Here is a 24,415-nt window from a genome sequence, read left to right on the forward strand (position 1 = left end):
GGAGCTGGAGGCCATCATCCTTAGCAAATTAACACAGGAATAGAAAACCAAATACTGCATGGTCTTACTTATAAGTGGGAGCTAAATGATGAGAACACATGGACACATAGAGGATAACAATAGACACTGGACTGACCTTGATTATGGAAAGTGGAAGGAGCGAGAGGGTCAGGAAAAATAATTAATGGGTACTCTGGGTGACAACGTAATCTGAACGACAAACCCCTATAACATGAGTTTAGTTATATAACAAACCCGCACATGTACCCCTGAACTGAAAATAAAAGTTAAAAAAGAAAAGATCTTGAGATAAGTGAAATGAAAACACAACATACCACAACTTATCAGAGACAGTGAAAACACTTTTGAGAAGGAAGTTTATAGCCGTAGATGCTCACATAAAAAAGAAGAGAGAACTCTGAAAAAGAATTCACAAAAATACAAACAAATGGAACCCAAAGCTAGCAGAAGGAAAGGAAAAATAATTAGAGCATAGACAATAAAAGAAATAATGGAAAAACAATAGAAAATAATCAACAAAACAAAGAATTGTTTATTCAAAAAGAACAAAACTGACAAACCCTTAGATTAACAAAGAAAAAAGAAAGAAGACTCAAAAGACTGAAATCTAAAACAAATGAAGGGACACACTTCTACTGATGCCTCAGCATTCAAAAGAATTATAAGAGAACATATGAATAATTACATGCTAATAAATTGGATAACCCAGAAGAAATGTAGCAAATTCCTATAAACACAGCTTACCAAGATTGAATCATGAATAAATAAAAAATTTGAATAGATTTATAACTAGTAGGGCGACTGAATCAGTAATCAAAATCCTCCCCCTGGCAAAACAAAACAAAGCAACAACAACAACAACAACAAAACCCAAGATCAGATGGCTTCACTGGAGAATTCTATCACATATTTTAAAAATATTAATACCGATTTTCCTGGAACTCTTTAAAAAAATTGAAGAGGAGGAAGCATTTCCAAACTCATTATATGAGACCAGTATTACACTGACATTAGAGCCAAACATAGTACAAGAAAAAGAAAGTACTGACCAATACCTCTAATAAATACTGATACAAGAATTCTCAGCCAAATAATAGCAATCCAAATTCAGCACCACATTAAAAGGATTATACACCATGATTAAGTAGATTTATTCCTAGAATGCAAGAATGATTCAACATATGGAAATCAAAGTAATACATCACCTTAACAGAATGAATAATAAAAACCTAATATCACTTCAATGGATGCAGAAGAGGCATTAACAAAATGTAACACTCTTCATGATAAACTCACTCAACAAACTAACAATACAGGGAAACAGCCTCAGCCTTATAAAGATAGTATGTGAAAAGCCAACTGCTAACTCAGTGGTGAAACTCAGTGATGCAAAATTGAAAGTTTTTTCTCTAAAATCAGGAACAAGTCAATGATACTCATAGTATTTAAAGTCCTAGCCAGAGAAATTAGGGTAGAAAAAGAAATAAAAGTAGTTCAAATGAAAGAGGAAGATGTAAGTGTCTTTGTTCACAGGTCACATGATCTTATATATAGAAAGCCCTGAAGATTACACACACACACACACACACACACACACACACACACACACACCTGTCAGAATGAACAAACATGTCCAGCAAAGTTGCACGGTACAAACCAACATATAAAAATCATTTGTTTCTACATGCTAACAACAATGTATACAAAAAGGAAATTAAGAAAGCAATTTTATTTACAATAGCATAAAAAAGAATAAAATAATTAAATATAAACTTAACCAAGGAGATGAAAGGCTTATACATAAAAATTACAAAATTTTACTGAAAGAAATTAAAGACACAAATAAATGGAAAGATATCCTCTGTTCATGGATTGAAAGGCTTAATGTTGTGAAAATTTCCACACTACCCAAAGTAATCTGCAGTTTCAGTATGGTCCCTAATGAAATCCCAATGGCATTTTTTGTAGAAATAGAAAAAAATTATAAAATTTATATAGAATCATAAGGAACCACAAATAACAAAAACAATCTTGAAAGAAAAGAGAGCAAAGTAGGAGACCTTACACTCTCTGATTTCAAAACATATTATAAAGCTATAGTAATTAAAATGATATGGTATTGGCATAAAGACAGGCATGTAGACTAATGGAATAGACAGTCCAAAAATAAAATCTCATATATATGTTCAAATGATTTTCTTCAAGGGCACTAAGACTACTCAGTAGGGAAAGTACAGTCTCTTTAAAAAAATATTGTTGGGAAACTGGATAGCCACATGCAAAATAATGAAGAATGAAGTTGGACTTTATATTTCATTATGTTTAAGAATTAGCTAAAAATGGATTAAAGACCTAAATGTTTAACCTAAAAATATAAAACTCCTGGAAGAAAACAGTAGAGAAGTTTCATGGCATTAAATTTAGATTTTCAGAGTGAAAGGCAACCTATAAAAAGAGAGAAAATACTTATAAATTATGTTTGATAAGGGGTTAGTATCTGGAATATATTAAAACTCCTACAACTCAAGAACAACCAAAAAAGGAACCCAATTGAAAATTTGAGTGAGAGACTTGGGAGATATTTCTCCAAAGAAATTGTCAACAAGCATATGAAATTATGCTCTCAACATTATAAATCATTAGAGAAATGCAAAACAAAGCCACAATGAGGTATCATCTTCCATCTGTTCAGATGTCCACTATTAAAAAACTAAGAAACCCACAAAGAAAAAAACGGAAAATAACAAAGGTTGGAGAAGATGTGCAGAAATTGGGACTTCTGTGCACTGTTGGAGGGAATGTATAATGACGCAGCCACTATGGAAAATATTATGGAGATTCCTCAAAAAACAAAAAGTAGAATTATCATATAATTCAGCAATCCTGCTTCTGGATATATATCCAAGAGAACTGAAAGCAGGATATCAGATATTTGTATAGCCATGTGTATTGTAGCATGATTCACAATAGCTAAGAGTGGAAGCAACCCAAATGTTCATGGGCGGAAGAGTAAAGGAAATGGGGCATACATATAGAATGGAGCATTATTCATCTTTTAAAAAGAAGGAATCTTGTCACATGCTCTAACCTGAGTTAACCTTGAAAATAAGCCAGTCACAAGAAGACAGATATTGTATGATTCCACTCATACAAGGCACTGAAAGTAGTTAAATTCACAGGAACAGAAAGTAGAATTGTGGTTTCCAGGGGCTGGAGCAATGAAGAAACGGGGAGTTGTTTAATTGATACAGAGTTTTAGTTTTTCAGGGAGTTGTTTAATGGACATAGAGTTTCCACTTTGCGAGATGAAAAATACCTGGAAATGTGTTCCACAACAGTGTGAATATACTTCACACTGCTGAACTATATCCTTAATTGTTAGATGGTAGAATTTATGTTATGTGCTTTCTTAGCAAAATATTTATTAAAAGCAGGTTATTCCCCAGATTTGGCCTGAGGACCATCATTCACTGCCCCCTGCAGAGGATCAACCGTGGCTGAAGCAGAAGGAAAAGTCAAAGATGAACAATGGGTGCTTTCTGTGGCTACTAGGGACCATGAAACAAAATGTTGGTTTGTCAATTGTTTTAAGTTGTCTTAGGCTGAAAAATGGGGAATTTGCTGGACTATTCTGTATCCACATTAGAGGGAAAATATCGTGGAGAGAAAGCACTCTGGGCCTGATGGCTGGAGGAGGTAATGCCTTACTGTTGGAAGTAGATAGGAAGAATGATTAAATGTGTTTTATGTTCATTAAGTACATTGAGACCTTCATAGGGTGAAGTGACTATAAGCCTTTTAAGAATGAAAAAATCTTATCAAAAATACATCCAATTTGATTTTCCTCTTGCAATGGAATTGTTGATAGAGTCCCATGTATTATGTCTAACATCTAACAAAATTTATTTCAGCTTTTCTGTTGTTTTTGCTTTTTGTTTTTCTTTAAATCTTGGCTTTCACAATAAACAAGTTGATGTCTACGATTTGATTTTTCCTTTTGGGGTAGGGGAGGTATGGTTTAAACTCTTCTAGTGTTTTATTTGTGCAAATTAGATGGCAAAATCCTCGATATGAAAATCAGGTCTTTTTATATATTCAGGAAAACATCTTACATATATAGTGCTTTATAGATCATAGTTACCACAAACATAGCTTGAATACAGCAATTAGAGGAGTTGAAAGTAATAGTATAACTAATATTTTAAAGAGAAACATAAAAGAAGATGATGCTAGTTTTAAAATGGTGTTAAAATGTTTGGACTGTCAGAGACGTTCCATTCTCATAGAACTTTAAATAATGCGAAAGAGATACATTTCTTATTTCTTTTTAAAGTTATTTTTAATTGCCTGCAGAAGTGCTACATATAGGGTGAACGCTGTGACTCACACCCATAATCCCAGCACATTGGGAGGCCGAGGTGGGCAGATCACCTAAAGTCAAGAGTACAAGACCAGTCTGGCCAACATGGTGAAACCCTATCTCTACTAAAAATACAAAATACAAAAAATACAAAAATTACCCAGGTGTGGTGGTGCACACCTGTAATCCCAGCTCCTTGGGAGGTTGAGGCAGGAGAATTGCTTGAGCCTGGGAGGTAGAGGTTGCAGTGAGCCGAGATCATGCCGCTGCACTCCAGCCTGGTCACAGAGTGAGACTCCATCTCAAAAACAAAGAAAAAAAAAAGAAGTTTTATATTATATATATATACACACACACACATACAGTAACACATGCACACACACATATATATTTATGTTGATTTATAATGCATAGTATGTATTTGTCTAATGGCAACAAACAAATATCCTGTTAACATGTAACTTCCTGGCTATTAGGTAAAAGTAGATGTCTGGAAATTTAGAGGAGAAAAAGTTGTTGCTTTGGTAATTGAAAACCCCAGTGTTCCCTCATATTTCCCAAATGCAGCATTTGATACATCCTGGTTCATGAGGGCTCTGTCATCTCTCAGATTCCCCCTTTGCATAGAAAACACGTCTTTAGGATGGAAAAGGTACACGCTCCACCCCACTGAGTTTCTATGATTATAGGAAGCTCAGTGTCATGCACATATTAAAATGATCAGCATTCTCATAAAAGATTTGTAAATTTTACTACCATAAATATTACTTAAAATATTTTATGTATTTCCCCAAATACTCCTTGAGACCAAATTCCTGGAAGTGCGTTTTTGTGCGTGTGTGTGCACGCCAAGATGTTTTCTGACATATTGCCAGCTCCCCCAGAAAGGTTGTGTCAGTCAGTACTCTCATCATTGGTGTTTGTGAGTGACTGCTCCTCTGAAAATGTTTCCTCCATTCCTATCACACAACAATTAATCTAGACTAGTTAGTTTTGAGACAATGGCACAGCTCCCCAGTGAAGCCACACACTTGGTGTTTTATGACGCCTGTAAGTATGCTCATTGACACTTTCACAGTGGAAGCAGAGGGGTAATTGATGAAATGGTGCCCTCGTGGTCTCAAAGTGTTCTTCTGCTTTAACAAATTGCCCCATTGAATCAGAGAGGCAATTTATTAGATATGCCCTTTGATGAAGGAAGCATCTCCGAGAGGGTCCGTAGGTAGAAAACACAGGTTTAAAAAACATTCAGTGAATACTGTGGTTCCTTGGTATCCATGGAAGATCGGTTCCAGGACCCCAAGGATACCAAAATCTATGAATGTTCTAGTCCCTTACATAAAATGGTGTAGTATTTGCAAATAATGTACACATATGTTCTCATGTACTTTAAATCATCTCTAGATTATACTCAGCATCTAATACAATGAAATTGCTATGTAAACAGTTGTTATACTTTATTTTTATTTGTATTTTTTAAAATGTTATATTATTTTTTATTGTCTTTCCAAAATATTTTCAATCTGCAGTTGGTTGAATCCATGCATGTGGAACCCACAAATACAGAGGGTCATCTGTATTGCTGTCTTAAAATATATCATGGAATTTGTTTCATGATTAATTTAGAAATTCAGTCAGTATCTAGTGAGCACCACACTGTTCACAACTATGGTTAGAGCTTAGAGTACAAGGAAGAGTAAAGCACTCACCTGTGATTTAGGAGCTCAGGGTCTAGTCGGGGAATAAGATGTTAAGGATGATAGCCTGAGGAAGCTCAGGAACTGGGCAGCAGAATCGGTACTGCATATGTGAGGTTCTTTCCTCCACATACAGCATCCTGGTGGAACCATGCCCTGTGCACTTCTGAGCACAGAAAGAAAGGGAAATGTCATTTGCCACAAGTCTCTTGTTATCTGTTTATCTTTCTCACTCGTGACCATCAGTTGGAATGACTGGATATAGTTAGTATTTCTTCCATTTAGAACACAGACACACATCTCATTTTATCCTAATGTGTCAAATATTTCTACTGTCAAAAATAAAACCTGATCAAGTTAGAAAATGTTATTGTGTAGTCAAAAGGGATGTTTGCCAACTGGGAGACTTTGAAGTGAAGATGGTTAGAAGCTCTGCTTATGGCAGTTACAGCACAGTTTATAAAGCATAAAGGAGGAAGTGTTTTGACCTTTTTTGCAATTGGCTGTTATACATTAACATTCTTTGTAAGGCAAGCAGAGCTGTTTAAGCTGATTTGTCTCTAACTGATTGGTTTCATTTCACTGAATCATTCTGACGAGGGTGTAAAGCTTATGTTTTGTGTTTTGTTTATAATTAGAGTTGGCTTTTCAGGATGACAAGTTTTGCCTATGTAGTTACTGGTTGTGGGTGGTTGGACTTGGGGTACATTTAAACTGTTGCCTCCATTTTAATTTTTTAATACTACAGATCCATGAAACATCATCAAATACCAGAATGTGCATAATCACAAAATCCCTAATAAGAGCAAAGAATGAAGAGAATTTCTTCTTTAGCCAAAAGGCCCATTTGCCTCTTGCAATGCATATCTTCTCTTTGAAAATCAGCGCCATATTTTTTAGGGGCTTTAATGCATGATTACTGATTTTGGATTGTCAATAAAAGCTAAATTTAAAGCAAAAGAAACAATTTCTCCAATTCCTGAGTGATTTAAAATATATGGACTTGAACAGAAAATTTTCATGTGGTTGTCAGTTTTTCAGGGGGTTCATTGCTTTAATATCTTTCACCTGAACACTTCTTGTATGAATGGCATTCTAATGAGAATGTTTACAATATGGTGCTAAAGTAATAAAACAGGACTCAAAATTACAGTTATGCCATGATTATATCTGTGTTAAAATATGTAATCATGTGAACAAAGACTGGAAAGGAATATCCATGTGAAATTATTTATTATGTTAGATGCAGAAAGTTGACATGATTTATTTTTCACCTTTAAAACCTCCTTACTATTGCTCTCAAAATTTTTCCCTCCATTCTGAAAGTTTCATAATCATGTTAATAATAAACACTTTAGTTGAGAGACAGTCAATGTCATAACTGAGACTTACAAAATTGTGCCCTGATTTTGAAATTTCACTGGCCAGTGAAATTATTAATGAAAATATGAGGGGCTGACACTGGGTGGCTAGCTTTTACATTTCCAAGGAATGGAGGAAAGCTGCATCTATTATCTACTATCACCATCATTTTAAGAAGAAAGGCCATTTTGACACTGAACAATTGTATTTGCTAAAGCATCAGAGGTTACCGAGGTGTTAATCGTGAACCCGGGTCTTCATCATGTGGCTGAGAGTTCCTGGCTTAGGGACTGTGGTTACTACTCATCAGCACTCCCCGGACCTGCAGGGCTGTTAACTTCTACCAATGCCTCTTAAAGTCAACACTGTCACCCGGGAGGCGAAGCTTGCAGTGAGCCGAGATCGAGAGCCACTGCACTCTAGCCTGGGCGACAGAGCGAGACTCCGTCTCAAAAAAACAAAAAACAAAAAACAAACAAACAAAAAAACACAAAAAATCAACACTGTCAGTTGCATACACAATGGCTATTTCTTGTCTTTTTACCATCCTAAACAGGATGTCAATGCTACCTGCACCAGTGACCATACTAGGAATAACAAGATCCTAGTGGATTCACAATTTAAAAATATTAACATAATTTAATAATCTCTGTGTATTTTAGCTTTCTCAACTATGAATTATTTGGCCTCCCAGTTTTTTTTTTCCCAACTCACAGCATCTCTTTAGCTATGTTTTGAATAGATAATATCCCAGGGCCATTCAAAATAGACAGATGTTCGACAGCATGACTGGAAGATACATTGGGGATATTATTAAATAAAATAAATGTTTCTATTCATTTGTTTGGGATATAAAAGAATATTGACTTTTTAGAAGAAAAAAATGTGAAAGACTCCCATTATGATTTTTTGCTTGGTAGACAACAGTGTGATTTAAAACTGATAGCTGACTTCAGTACAGATTCTGTCTGATGATGAGTCCGCATCAAATCACTTCACCTTGCTGAAAGTCTTTTTCTCTTCTTTAAAAATGTAGAAGTCAGACCATTTCTCAATTCCTTTTCAGAACCAAAGCTCTGCAAACACAATAAGCAACTTTCCACCTTTGGTTTTAAAGCCATCTGAAGCCATGACGTTTGTGGCAAGACCAGCAATTTGCCCAGTGAAAGATCCCAGACTCTCCTTCAGATCCTCTAGCTTCAATGCTTGCAGCCAAAACCAGCACAGATATGCATAATTTCAGCCCTGTCCTCCTGAGGACAGAGGTTTCTCACATTAGCAAGGCCAGGGATTCCCAGCCTTCAGTATGCACCAAATCTCCGTGAGACTTTTCAAAACACAGATTGCTGGGTCCCACCTCCAGAGTGGCTGATTCCATAGGTCTGGGGTGGGGCCTGAGAATTTACATGTATAAGTCCTTAGGTGATTCTGATGCTATTGATCCAGGGACCACACTTCTGATCACAGAAACCTTAATAGTAAACCTCCAGTTCTTCTTCATTGATTGGTTGTGGCTGCGCCTTACAACTCCTGTACAGACATGTGAGGTGGCAAGGGCTGAGGATACAGGGAAAAAACGAAACTCAGTTTCTCCTATAGCCTTACTTAATAATCAACACAGAAGACTTCTGCGACCAAATGTGTGGGGATTTTCACCCTCTATATCAAGTAAGCAATCAATTTCTGCAGTAGTCACCAGCTGGGTATCCTCCAGTTCAATTCCAATAGAGACAGCATTCAAACTCCACAGGTTGAGGCTTCAGTCTCACAAGACTAACCCCCACTTCTGCTGCCCATCAAAAGCCTCAGGTTGTTTTACCTGTTTTTCTGACTGACCAGGTATAAATTGGGATTCCCATAATGCCTCCCAGGGTTTGATTAATTTGCTAGAGTGGCTCATAGACCTCAGGTGAATACTTGCTTACATTTACCGCTTTATTACAGAGGATATTACAAAGGATACGGATGAAGAGATGCATAGGGTGAGGTATACAGAAGGGAAGAAGAGCTTCTGTGTCCTCCCCAGGCTCCCTGCTCCAGGAACCTCCATGTGTTCAGCTGTCTGGAAGCTCTCTGAATAGTCCTTTTGTGTTTTTGTGGAAGCTTCATTATGCAGGCATGATTGATTAAACCACTGGTGATCAAACCATTGGTGATCATCCCAGAAGTTGGGGAGTGGGGCTGAAAGTCCCAACCCTCTAATCCTGTCGTGGTCTTTCCAGTGAAAAGCCACCATCCTGGAGATATCTAGGGGCTTCTAGCCACTGGTCAACTCACTAGTACACAAAAAGCCCCTTGTCGCTTGGAATATTCCAAGGATTTTAGGAATTGTGGGCCAAGAAATGAAGATGAAATATCTGTTTCTCTATATCACACAAGGGTTTAGGGTTGCTCTAGAGGAGCACAAAGTGTGGTGTATGCAGCCATACCTGGCCCAGGGCTGCTCTACGTGGGATGGCGAGAGCCTAGCCCAGTGTGTGTCATGAAAACCTCTGGCCCATATGTTTCTTGGACCCTGCATCGTGTACAAATTTTTGTGTTTGCCCATGCCTTTCACTCAATGAATTTTCAAGTAATTTTTAACGACACAGTTTTTAAAAACATAAAGAGTAAAAAGATAGACATGCAAACTACTTTCAATTATTCCACAAATAGTGAGTGAGAAAAATAGTATATGTTAATGTATTTTCTTGCATTTAAAAAAAATGATGCTGTGTGTATAATTTGGAGTCCTGGCCCTTTTTTTCCCACTTCGCATTATTGTAACATGATCATTATCCAACTTATTTGAAATCGTGTTAAGTAGTTTAACACACATACATATATAATTATTCTCTTAATTATAAATATGTCAGATATAATTATAAATATGGTTTAATTGTGTCCCCCATGATTGAATACTTTATTTCTTATTTTTCACAATTTTAAATGGCCAAATGTCACACCTCTTTACCCTTAACTCTGATTACTTTCTTAGGATACATTCTTAGAAGCAAAGTTAGTGGCCCAACTTATGAGCATTTTGAAGGTTTCTAACTTGCTGAATTGCTTTCCAGAAGGTCAGAGCAATCTATCCTTCACGAGCAATGCAAGGGCAGTCTCTCAACTCTTGCCACCAGTGAGTCCTCTCAGAAATCTTTGCCAATTTCATAGTGAAAATTTGCATGTCATTATTGCTTTAATTTATATTTCTTTAATTATCCTAATAAATATACCTTATTTCTTTATTAGACATGTATTTCTATTACTGTCTTTGTCAGTTTCTATCCGTGTGTTTAAAAAATATTTTAAAATATTTTTAATTATGCCTTCTGAGGAAAAAATGGAATTATCATTAAACGAAGAGAGGAAAAAGTACTCATAATTGGAACAACAAAAAAATTAAGCACCATTCATATTCTGCCAGATGTTTTTATTTGCATGTGTATGTACATTTGTCTATGTTCACCTATGTATTTTGCTCACAAACATAAGGAACATTTATAGAAGTTGTCTGCAAAAAAGGAGGTCACAGTATATGTAAACTTTATAACCCACCTAAATTAAAAATATATTAGGCCGGGCATGGTGGCTCACGCTTGTAATCCCAGCACTTTGGGAGGTCGAGGCAGGTGCATCATGAGGTCAGAAGATAGAGACCATCCTGGCCAACATGGTGAAACCCCGTCTCTACTAAAAATACAAAAATTAGCTGGGCATCGTGGTGCGTGCCTGTAGTCCCAGTTATTCGGGAGGCTGAAGCAGGAGAATCACTTGAACCCAGGAGGTTGCAGTGAGCCGATATCACACCACTGCACTCCAGCCTGGCTACAGAGGGAGGCTCCATCTTAAAAAAAAAAAATATATATATATATATATATATATATAAAATAACATTTTAATTTCAAATTTATTTTTAATTTCAAAAAAAACCTTAAAATATCACTGAAATTTACTGAATAGAATTTGAGTATATGCATACAATATTCAACTCATTCTCAACTTAAATAATTTGTTGTAAGAAGCATATTATTCATTATTAGGAAAAAAATTCTGGAAATGGAATTTCTGAGTCAAATTCTTCAGCACATACACACACAAACACACATTTCCCCCAATAATAAATTAAATATAAATTTCTAAAAATTTAAATGTTTCAGAAATAGACATGCTACTATATATTATTAATATTAAAATTTAAAAATTAGACTACATTTAGTATACTGTTCTGTAATTTGCTTTTTATTTTTCAACTTGCCATTATATATTGAACAATGCTCCCATCAATATAGTCAGATGTGTCTAGTTTAATAATCCCTGTCTACTATTACATTATATGGATGGACTCAAGTTTCATTTAACACTTCCTTTACTGATCAATGTTGGAATTGTTATCAAATTCTCTCCATTATGTACCCTTGCACATTCGTGAGACTATTTTCTTTCAGAAAAACTAATATAAGTGGAAATGTTCAATAGATGTAAACATTTGAAATACTAAAATATATTTCTAAATTTTCATTTGTGAATTTTTTTTTTTACATTATTCTCCAATGAATAGGGTATTAGAATGCCCATTTTCACCTATAATGATGAACATTTAAAAGCTTTTGGAAGATGTTAAATGACTATTCAGAAAATTTGAACCAACTTAGTTTCCATCTACCAACAAAAAAGAAAGAAAGAAAAATCTAGAAGGAAAAAAGGAAGGAAGGAAGGAGGAAAAAGAAGGGAAAGAGAAAAGAAACACTTTGCTATTCTGTTATTCAAGAATTGTATTTTGCTTTTATTTATGATTTTTATTACTGGTCAAACTATTTCATTTTATATGTAGCGTTTGCACAGAAAAGTAATATGGAAACTACACTGTACTTTTTCACTCTCAGTAACCAGTCCGTCAATGCCCTTGCCTCATTTTCCTACTGAAGTCCTAGTGTCACGGTAGCCGATTTATAGGAGCTTCCTGAAGCTCAAGGTCTCTAAATCACTAGCATTGATGCCCTTGGTAGGCTTCTAACATGTAAAATATATATATACATTTTATTACACAAACATTAGAGTAGGCATTTACTCATAAATTATTTCTAAAATAGCTGATTCAGATAAACTTTTAGCCAAACCTTTTGCTACATCTTTAATGTATGCAAAGTGCTCGCAGTAAATAGTAGCTTCAAAGGTTGTCTGAAGCTTCAGGGATGGAGGATATCGAGACATAGGCTGCAGTTACCAAACATGGGGTACTGGCCCTTTTAAAAACAAAGACATTGAGATGGCTGGGAGCAATGTAGGGTGTTATTCAAATTAGTTTATTTTGGTTGCTTTCTCTCTCAGATCCATTCTTTTTGGCCAATATATACTGACTGCCTTTCATTTGATAAGAACCATGCGAGTGGAAATGTGAAAGCATCAAAGTATTGGTTCCTGAGCTGTACTAGGGATAAATAACGTAATGATACTAATCAATAAAATGCTGCTTAGGGTTCAGATCAGCTGTGGTAAGGCACATGGAACCGCAGGCCCAGCCATCTGATACTCACTTATTTTGGTGTTTTGTTTTCTACATATTTCAAGAAACAGAAAAATGCATTATATTAATACATTCATGTCCTCCACAATTCTGAAGGGCCACAGTGGTGTCATAAGATTAAGTATTGCTTTAAAAGAACACTGAAATAACATCTGGCTAATAGACATGGTTGGCTTCAGCCTTCCAGTGTTTGTAAATAGCGTGTGATCTTTGTGATAGGAGATAAATTCATTTTAAAAATATTAACTTCAGAAGGAAATTGTCACATGTATTCCTTTGTTCTCATTATGTTAACATTTATGGAGAATTTGGCCCCATATTCATGTGGAAAATAAATAAAAAGAAATACAGATGAACTATTAAATGAGATTAAGCCTTCTGAATTGTGAGCCTTCTCATATTTTTTCCTTTGATTTTTATTTGACTTTTCAGTTTAATTTTTAGCGGACATTGTTGTTTATTTTAGAAAAAAACCCCAGCTATTGTTTCCCATTCTTTAAAATTTCAAAAGGCCAATAACAAATTATAGTTTATCAGATGAAATAACATGGGGATATTTGACAAAAATCAGTAGATCTGATGACCTTTGATGAAGCCTGCAACTCTGAGATAATATAGAAAAAAAATATCTCTGGGCATAAACTCAATAGACTGGAATTCAGAGAAATAGTGCTCAGCATTTAACCAGATATATTTCTTTCTTTTTTTTTTTAAAAAAAAGAAAGAAAGGATGTTGACAATATAGAAAGTATTTGCAAAAACAGGTACTTTTCAGGGTGAAATGATAAATTAAAGGTTTCAGAAATTAATCTTCCTACATTTTCCCTGGAATCAACAAACAGAAATGGTCTATTTTCTTTCATTAAAATTGATTTGATTTTAATTTTGACAGTCATTGGATGTTATCTATCATCTATACTTTTGACAGTGAAGCAAGATAATGAGGCCTCTGAATAGGAGTTTTCTGTGATTGGGGTAGTTGTCATTACTAGAAGGTTTTGTGTGAATAATAGATGCCAAACCTGGCTTGACTCCTCATTTCCAGTCCTTTTTACTTCTTTTGTATCAAATTGTTAATAACTAGCTTCATCTTTTGTCACCAAAAAAGAATGGCTTTTTTGTTTGCCCACAGAACTGTATTACTCAGTGCTGAGCAATGAGTTATCACAAGATGATAATCCACTCCTCTGGAAACAGGTCTGTGAATCCACAGGCACTTCCACAAATAACAGACTGCAGGCTTTTGAGCAGACACTTTTATACCCCTTTTGAAAGCTGTTTATTAAATCTGGAAAGAAACTGCTTGACTGAAAGAGAAAGCTACACCAAATAGGACTATTTCCCTGACTGTAGAAACATTTTCTTCTTCCTCAGGGGGAAAAGTCCATAAGAAATTTGAGTAACTTTAATGCGTTTTAGACAATCTATGCATATATGTGTTGTTTCCCCACCCTCAAGTCTTTTTTGGTGTTAATAAAAGGATTTAAGGAGCAAGGGTCTAGGATGGTTTTTAAAAACAGAACTGATTAATGACAGATACTTTGTATTCCAGTTCAATGTCCCCAAAAGGAAATTACTTACAAGAAAAATCACATTTACTGGAGAATCATTTTTCAAGTTTTCTTCGTCACTTGGGATGTCTGCAGTACATACTTGTATCAGTCAGGGAACCACTGTGAGCCACAGGACCAGGGGTTTATTACAGGAATGAGAGCTTTTCCAGTGTAGAAGGAGCTGGGGGAGTGGGGGTAGGCAGGAGTGGGGGCATCAGAAGAGTCAGCTGTCAGGAAGTCATAAGCTGAGCAAAGCCCATCCAAGGCGGATGGGAAGGGGAGGTCATGGAAGGCCTTGGGGAGCTTGCCTCTGTGTGGCAGCTGCCTCTGTGAGTTTGCTGCCAAGCATTTGCTGGTGGGCCCAACGCTGCTGTTGGTCAACAGTGCCCATTGGGACAGAGGAGCTGGACACAGAATAGAGAAGAGTGAAGATGAGCTGGGAACACCAGCATCTGCGATCTTGTCACTACTTCTCACCATTTCATTCAGAGTGTACTAGCCGCTGCCTCACTTCTACTCCGTATCTCATGCAAATTCCTCCTTGGAGTCAGTTTGAAACTGGAATTATACAGGGAAGGGGATTCAAGGCTTTGTGGTGTTATCTTATTCAAGTTCACCCACCACAAACTCCAGCAGAACTTAACTGAGACAGACAACAGAAACATCCTAGAGAAAAGGGTTATTTCTACTCTGTATTATTAACTCCTCCCTGCAAAAAAATGCCTTGGAAAGATTTGTCTTAGGAAAAAATAATGGTAAGGTTTTAGATATTTTCAACAGTCTTTAAATAGTGTCTTCACAGAAACCCCATAGCTCACAATATTATATAGTATTTACCTTTTTGACAAATGACACTCAAAGTATTAAAGGAGCCAAGGGAAATCTTCCACTTCAACCTCTAAAGGTTCTCTAAAAATCAATTGACAAAAGGCATATTAATAGGAGCAAAGGCATAGAAATTTTCTTGGTCATAGTTTTACATGACATGAGAGCCTTCAGAATGAATACACAAAGGTGCAGGGGAAACTGTCCATTTTTATGCTTAGGTTCAATAAAGTATGAACTGCCATGTAGAACTGCCTTGTAGAACTGCTATGTAGATTCTCATGGAAGCATCAACCTTACTGTGAACTGTGCATGGGAGGGATCTATGTTGTGCACTCCTTACGAGAATCTAATGCCTGATGGTCCGTCACTGTCTCCCATCACCCCCAGATGAGACTTTCTAGTTGCAGGAAAACAAGCCCAGGGATCCCAAGGATTCTGCATTATGGTGAGTTGTATAATTATTTCATTATATTTTACAATGTAATAATAATAGAACTAAAGTGCAAAATAAATGTAATGCACTTGAATCATCCTGGAACCATTCCTCCCCCACACCCCTCTGTTACGGTTTGGCTGTGTCCTCACTCAAATCTCAACTTGAATTGTATCTCCCAGAATTCCCACATGTTGTGGGAGGACCCAGGGGGAGGCAATTGAATCATGGGACCAGTTTTTCCCGTGCTATTCTCGTGATAGTGAGTAAGTCTAACGAGATCTGACGGGTTTATTTGGGGTTTCTGCTGTTGCATCTTCCTCATTTTTTCTCTTGCCGCTGCCATGTAAGAAGTGTCTTTCAACTCCTGCCATGATTCTGAGGTCTTCCCAGCCATGTGGAACTGTAACTCCAATTAAACCTCTTTCTCTTTTTTTTTTTTTTTTGAGATGGGGTCTCACTCTGTCACTCAGGCTGGAGTGCAGTGGCACGATCTCAGCTCACTGCAAGTTCTGCCTCCCAGATTCACACCTTTCTCCTGCCTCAGCCTCCTGAGTAACTGGGACTACAGGCACCCACCACCACGCCTGGTTAATTTTTTGTATTTTTTAGTAGAGATGGGGTTTCACCGTGTTAGCCAGGATGGTCTCGATCTCCTGACCTTGTGATCCGCCTGCCTCGACCTCTCAAAGTTCTGGGATTACAGGTGTGAGCCACTGCACCCAGCCAATTAAACCTCTTTCTCTTCCCAGTTTTGGGTATATCTTTATCAGTAGTGTGAAAACGGATTAATGCAGTAAATTGGTACCATTACAGTGGGGTGTTGCTGAAAAGATACCTGAAAATGTGGAAGCAGCTTTGTAACTGGGTATCAAGCAGAGATTGAAACAGTTTGGAGAGCTCAGAAGAAGACAGGAAAAATGTGGGATAGTTTGAAACCTCCTAGAGACTTGTTGAATGGCTTTGACAAAAATGCTGATAGTGATATTAACAATAAGGTCCAGGCTGAGGTGGTCCCAGATGGAGATGAGGAATTTGTTGGGAACTGGAGCAAAGGTGACTCTTGTTATGTTTTCGCAAAGAGACTGGCTGCATTTTGCCCCTGCCCTAGAGATTTGTGGAACTTTGAACTTGAGGGCGATGATTCAGGGTATCTGGTGGAAGAAATTCTTAAGCAGCAAAGCATTCAAAAGGTGATTGGGCGCTGTTAAAAGCATTCCATTTTAAAAGGGAAACAGAACATAAAAGTTCGAAAAATTTGCAGCCTGACAATACAGTAGAAAAGAAAAACCCATTTTTTGAGGAGAAGTTTAAGCTGGCTGCAGAAATTTGCGTAAGTAACAAGAAGCCTAATGTTAATCCTCAAGACAATGGGGAAAATGTCTCCAGGGCATGTCATAGGTCTCATGGCAGCCTATCCCATCACAGACCTGGAAGTCTAGGAGGAAAAAATGGTTTCATGGGCTGAGCCCAGGGTCCTTATGCTGTGCACAGTCTAGGGACTTTGTGCCCTGCATACCAGCTGCTCTAGCCATTGTTAAAGGGGCCAAGGTACAGCTTGGCCCATGGTTTCAGAGGATGCAAGGCCCAAATCTTGGCAACTTCCTCGTGGTATTGAGCCTGCAGGTATGCAGAAGTCAAGAATTGAGGTTTGGGAACTTCCACCTAGATTTGGGAAGATGTATGGAAACACTGGATACCTGGGCAAAAGTTTGCTGCAGGTGCTGGGACCTCATGGAGAACCTCTGCTAGGGCAGTGCAGAAGGGAAATGTAGGTTCAGAGCCCCCACACAGAGTCCCTAATGGGACATCACTTAATGGAAGCTGTGAGAAGAGGGCCACCGTCCTCCAGACCCTAGAATGGCAGATCCACCTATGGCTTGCACAGTGCACCTGGAAAAGCCACAGACACTCAATGCCAGCCCACAAAAGAAACTGGGAGGGAGGCTCTACCCTGCAAAGCCACAGAGGTGGAGCTGTCCAAGACCATGGGAACCCACCCTTTTGCATCAATGTGACCTGGATGTGAGACCTGGAGTCAAAGGAGATCATTTTGGAGTATTAAAATTTGACTGCCCTGCTGGATTTGGGACTTGCATGGGCCCTCTAACCCCTTTGTTTTGGCCAATTTCTCCCATTTGGAGTGGCTGTATTTACCCAACACCTGGACTCACACTGTGTTTAGGAAGTAACTAACTTGCTTTTGATTTTACAGGCTCATAGACACAAGGGACTTGCCTTGTCTCAGATGATACTTTGGACTGTGGACTTTTGGGTTAATGCTGAAATGAGTTCAGAGTTTGGGGGACTGTTGGGAAGGCATGATTGGTTATCCCGGCCCGCGGGATAGTCAGAGCAGGCCCTGGAGGAGGGGGTGGGAATTTGGGGAACAAGAGACACGAGAAATGGAGACAAGACAGTGCTCTGATCAAGTCTCGTTTAATGGCGGTAATGCACTGCCTTATATACACTTGGAAGGGAAGGGGTTGGGCTAAGGCGGAAATGATCTCATTGCCGAGGGCGTGGCCAGGTTAGTTTCGGTTTCTCCGGTCGGATGTCATGTTGCGCTTGCGCTATTAAGTAACAATTTTCCCGGGCGTGGGAAAAGTGAGTGAAGAAGAAGCAGGAAGAGCGCCATCTTTAATGAGGTATTAGTACAGGGGAAAAAAGGCAAAGATAGGGAGAAGGTGTGGGGTGGAAGTGAATATAGCTCAGGCGTTTAATCTTCAATTATTATTCGCTATGGCCGGGGCGTGCAGCTCCGGACAATTGGTTTTGAAATGTGAGGACATGAAATTTGGAGGGGCCAGAGACATAATGATATGATTTGGCTGTGTCCCCACCAAAATCTCAACTTGAATTATGTCTCCCAGAATTCCCATGTGTTGTGGGAGGAACCACGGGGAGGTAATCGAATCATGGGGGCCAGGGGTCAGTTTTTCCTGTGCTATTCTTGTGATAGTGAGCAAGTCTCATGAGATCTGATGGGTTTATCAGGGGTTTCTGCTTTTGCATCTTCCTCATTTTTTTCTCTTGTCATGTAAGAAGTGCCTTTCACCTCCTGCCATGATTCTGAGGCCTCCTCAGGCATGTGGAACTGTACGTCCAATTAAACCTCTTTTTCTTCCCAGTTTTGGGTATGTCTTTATCAGCAGCATGAAAATAGACTAATACCCCCACCCACCCTGGTTCATAGAAGAAATGTCTTTCACAAAACCAAGCTCTGTGCCAAAAAGGTTGAGGACTGCTGCTTTAGGGTCAAATTTCATGTGAATGGTTCTGAGAAGCCTGTATTATATATCCAGGAACATGTCTTCCTACTTAGGATTAGTTTCCTATCATGACCTATTATACAAAGAAACATGATTTCTCATGGGTGTACGTGTCTCGTTCATACTACCATTTTCATGAACCAGCAGTTTTTGAATGATGCGTAAAGAAGATATTTAGGCAATCTGTGAACTCAAAACTTTTTCTAAGTTCTAACTTATTGAATAAGAAAAAAGGAAGATGTGCTGGCTGACTATATTTTTCATCTATATTAAACTACCTTTACAATGTATGTATGTGTATTAGTCTGTTTTCATACCACTATAAAGAACTGCCTGAGACTGGGTAATTTATAAAGGAAGGAGGTTTAATTGACTCACAGTTCGGCATGGCTGGGGAGGCCTCAGGAAACTTATAATCATGGCAGAAGGCGAAGGAGAAGCAAGGCACCTTCTTCACAAGGTGGCAGGAAGGAGAAGTGCCCAGCAAATGGAGAAAAGCCCCTTATAAAACCATCAGATCTCGTGATAATTCACTATGATGAGAACAGCATGGGAGAAACCACCCCCACGATTCAATTATCTCCACCTGGTCTCTCCCTTGACTCATGGGGATTACGGGGATCATGAGAATTACAGTTCAAGATGAGATTTGGGTGGGGAGACAAAGCCTAACCATATCGATATGCAAGTAAGTCAAAATTTCCCATATTTTAGGAAAATTCGTTTTTGCAAAAGTATTACCTTATTTCCAAACCATTCCAAGCAATAGGACTTGACCATATTTGTCTTTCTTGCCAGACATTGAGCACAGGAATGCCAGTCATCATCACTTGGCTAGACCATGGATTCCCAAACTTACTCCATTCACAGCATCTTTAGTGTCTTAGCTCTTTTTCAAAGTGCTTCTAGCTAAAGTAAAACAAAACAAAACCAAAAACACCCTAAACATAATAGTTCCATTTATTAATTGAGTTTAGGTCCAAGCTTGCTTATTAAGTTGATTTAGGTCCAAGAAAAGTCATGGTAATAATAGCTCATGTGGTATTTGACAAATGTCACTATGTTTTCCTCTAAAATGTTGTCCATGCTGCAGTGCCCATATGAATCACCACAGCACCAGGGTGCCCTCAGCACACAGTTTGGGAACCGTAGGGCTGGATTAAAAACAAAGCCTGAATCAAATTGTGTCTGTTGTGTCACTTCTCTGCCCAAACTCTTTTTGGATAATTTTTCAGTGTGGTTGATATTATTTTTAAAAAATGTGTATCAATGTAAATATTGAATATTATTTCTATACTCTAGCCTACTGAGTTTATCCCCAGGGATGGAAATATGGAAAAAATATATATATATATCTCACCACCCCACCAACTGGAGGAATGTGATAGTACTAGGTACAGTGTGGTGACTGAAAAATAAAATTTTTCTGGATCAGTCATTCTAACAGCATTTTATACCCTAGGGACAAAATTATTTTATTAGTAAGTTTTCGATAAAGTTTGGGAGCTTGAGTCCCCAAACCAGTGTTTTCTGGTTCCCTTATCCTAATTCCTAATTGCAATGGAGGAAATGTATTTCTTATTTTACAAAAGTAGTGATATGGATCTGTATCATTAAACTCACTAGTGCCAAGCTGCAATGGCGTTCTGACTCACCATGGCCATGGAGTGTATTAGGAGGTGAGGTTCATCGCATACAGAGATAATAACGTTCTAGTCTCTCTTTACTTACTCAAAGGTGATGACAATGCCTCAGGCAGTGAGGGAAGAATTCCAGTGCAGCCCAGCTTCCTTGGGAAACTCTAGCATTCTACCGCAGCAGAGCCCTGACTTGGCCAACCACAGATTTGTGTAAAAGATAGGCCTGATGCATGACTCATAGACCCCCCCTCCCAACCCACGAAGGGTTCCTAGAAATACATTAGGAAATATCTGTAAAGCGATAGGCTTCTTTAAGAAAAGAAAGTGGAAGCTCTGAGGCGCTGAGAATTTTCTCATGGTTTGGTGAAGATTGAGATGCTGAGGTGAGTGTTTGTCCTTTGCCTCTTGTTGCAGGAGCCACCGACTGCTTCTCTCCCCTGAACACATGCTGTCCTCATCCTTTGCAGTGCTGGTGCAGAAGGGTTCTCTTTCACCAGAGATGATAAGACTTTGGAAGCATGGATACGTTGACTGGGTGGGCACTTTTGTGAAGATGCCTTTTGTCAAATTCAAAAAGCACTCTCAGGCTATGCATAACTCATTCAAATCATGGTACAAGCTCCCCACCCAAGCGGAAGCTGAGAAAGCCTCAGTCTCCCTTTATTCTAGCAAGTTAATTCTGGTCAACTCAAATCAAATGATTATCCACCAAATCATAGTTATTATGACCCCTATGAGGACTTGAAGAGCTTCATATAAATTAGAATCTTGACTTCCCACACTATTTGTGAACCTCCCTTAATTTAATTTTACTATCTCCCTTTCCCCCAAAGTAAAAAAAAATAAAAAAAATTAATTCAAACTTTCCTACAGTTGCATTTTCTGTGTGAAATCTTTTGATATAAAAATTTATCAATTCCAGTGACTTTAATCACTTAATGAACCCTCTTATCTTTTTGCTGTTCCACCTTCTGAATTACTTACGGAGCAAGCCAACGGAAAGTGCCCATTGATGGAACTTTTGAATGGAAACAGATGCAGGCTCAATTTTGCACACCAACACAAAAGGCAGCATCCACAGTTTTTGGGATTCAATTTGAAAATTTGGGTTAATTAATTTTAGACCAAATAACTCTGATAACGTTATTCATTAAGGGCTTTATTGTAGAGATACATATGCTGTTCCTTAGCAAAATTCCTTGAAATATTCTCTATTAACTCTTTTAATTTTTAGAGTAAACTTTTATAACTTTACATTAGCTGAAAGTGGAAGAGAAATATAACAGATTAGAGCCAAAGTACTTATCCAGAACCAACATTTGAGAATCCTTATAAGGCTATGTGGGACTCCCATGGGAGTTATTTTTTCATAGTTTTGTATAAAATTACAAAGAAATATGGTTTGAAAGTGAAGGTGCCCCCAAAATCTGGAGAACCATGCCTGAATTTATGATGTTGGAATTGCTTTTGTAACGTTTATTTATAGATTACATATTATTTTTAAGTAAATGATTTAATGGTATTTGCTACTTAAAAAAATCTTGCAACAGATCCTTCTAAAATATGAAGAATTCTTGGGTTAAGTCATCAGATACTCCCATGTATATGTGCTGTGTGGTTGTATTTTTGTATAATAGATTTTCTCAAAGCAGGAGACTCTTAGACCTAAACGTTTCCTCATGCCAAATTGTTCTCCATCTTGGGAGAAGTTGGCCAGGCGCAGGGGTGCACTCTGTTCTTCTGAAATGGTCACCTCTGTTTGTGAGTGTGTGTGTATGAGTGTGTGTACGCGTATATGTGTGTGAACTGAATGTGTGAGTGTGCGTGTGTGTGTGTAAATGTGTGCATATGTGTGAATGTGTGTATGCATGTATGTGTGTGGGAATGTGTGGCTGTGTGAGTCTGTGTGTGTGTGAATGTGTGTGTGAACGTGTATATATGTGTGAGAATGTGTATGTGTGAGTCTGTGTGTGTGCCCGCATGTGTGACTGTGTGTGTGAATGTGTGTGAACGTGTGTGTGTCTATGTGTGTGTACATATGTGTGACTGTGTGAATGCATATGTGTGTATGTGTGTGAACGTGTGTGTGTATGTGTATGTGTTAGTGTGTGAATGTGCATGTGTGAGTGTGCCAATTGTGTGAGGGTGTGTATGTGTGAGTGTGTGAATGTGTTTATGTGTGTGATTGTGTGTGTGAATGTGTGCGTGTGTGTGACTGTATGCACCTCTGTGTGTATGAGTGTGTGTTTGTGTGTATGTGTGAGTCTGTGTGTGTCTGTGGGAGTGTGTGTGTGTGTGTGTGTGTGAATGGGCAGGAGTAGGCAGGAGAAATAAAAACATTTGTAAAAAGATTAGAGGTGGACCCTCTGTAATAGCACAGATATGATCTCACTGACCATCAAAGTCCCTTGGACTTCCTTCTTTTGAACTTCAGACCTCAGAGTGTACACTCTTAAATGGCATATTTGTTCACTCCTGTTTTAGAGTTCATATGTATGCTACATTGTTTTTCTTCGTTGTTCTCATTCTCTTTCTCTCTTCCGTCTCTCTCTCTCTCCCCTCTCTGTCTCTATATCCCTCTCACACTCCCCCTCATTGCCTTGGTTGTGTGTACACAGCACCTCTGCACTTGACCCTCTCCATGCATGCAGTAAAGGTTAAAACGGATGCTTTTCTATGTGCCTGTCTTTTCACCTGAGAAGCAGAAAAATTACAAATTTATAATTAATGTGGATGTTGTTTCCATGGATTCATCATATTTTGTATCTCGGTAAGGGAAAGGGAAGGGTGGTAGACAAATTTGAGAAAACTCAAGATTTTTATAAAATACAATTCATAAAGAGAAAAAAAAGGTATTAGTATGTTTACTGTGAAAATCTGAATGACAGACAGATCTCCACAGAGAATCCAGAAACAAAACTGAGACCGAGGACCACAGACCAGATGCTCAAAAAGACAGAGGTCTGGAGTAAGAGGCATCAAATGATAATTCAAGGTAAATATACAGATTTTTTAGGGAAAAACTTACATCCTTCAGTCAATTAAGCATGCAAAAGAAAAAGTATACAGAATGGTGGTTTATGCAATTTTATTTCCCAGATAACTAGCTTATGGAGAAAGAGGCTCTCGAAGCTAAAATTACTTAATTTCCCTAAAAGTTACTAGACTTTGTTTTTAAATACTTAAATCATATGATAATGAGACTCATTTTTTTTTTCTATGAACAAGTGTCTTCAAAATTATTCGAAAGTGATTTCTGAAGTGTCTCGTAGTGGTTTTATTTCTATTAAAAACAGGGCACATTTGGAAAGCCAAAAGTGCGGTAATGATATTAACGCACATCCACACACATTCTAACTACCAAATTATCTTATTGTTACTAAAAATAAAAATTGGAACGTATGTTTGCCACGTATATTGGTTTGAAATAGAAAACTTGAGACAACAGATCTCAGTGCTTGCTAATGGGTTTTTAAAAACCTACAATTCATGAGTACCCAGAAAGGGTAAATTTGACCTCTACGGAGGATTTCCAGTTTGATAACATTGCGATACATGACACTGTATGTGCTATATTGTTTCAGTATAATGATTGCACAGGTGAAGGGTGGTTTATAGCAATGCAATGGTCTAAAGGGCCTACTCATCTTCAATTTCATATTTTGTTTCTCTTCCCATCAGCACCTTCTACCTCAATCTTTTCTATGGTCAGATACATACAATGACTCCTAGGACTGGACTGA

General features: G+C 37.9%; 1 long non-coding RNA gene across 2 annotated transcripts in view; it reads left to right on the forward strand.

The window, feature by feature from the left end:
- The window catches only part of LOC105482510 (uncharacterized), a 53,453-nt gene extending 31,873 nt beyond the window's left edge, over window positions 1-21,580 (forward strand). For both annotated transcript variants that reach the window (XR_987677.2, XR_987678.2), the window contains one exon: window positions 21,087-21,580. This is a non-coding gene — a long non-coding RNA (uncharacterized lncRNA). The remainder of the gene's footprint in view (window positions 1-21,086) is intronic.
- The last annotated feature ends 2,835 nt before the right edge of the window (window positions 21,581-24,415 follow it).

The sequence above is a fragment of the Macaca nemestrina genome, chromosome 5 (genome assembly GCF_043159975.1).
Source record: "Macaca nemestrina isolate mMacNem1 chromosome 5, mMacNem.hap1, whole genome shotgun sequence".
NCBI lineage: Eukaryota > Metazoa > Chordata > Mammalia > Primates > Cercopithecidae > Macaca > Macaca nemestrina.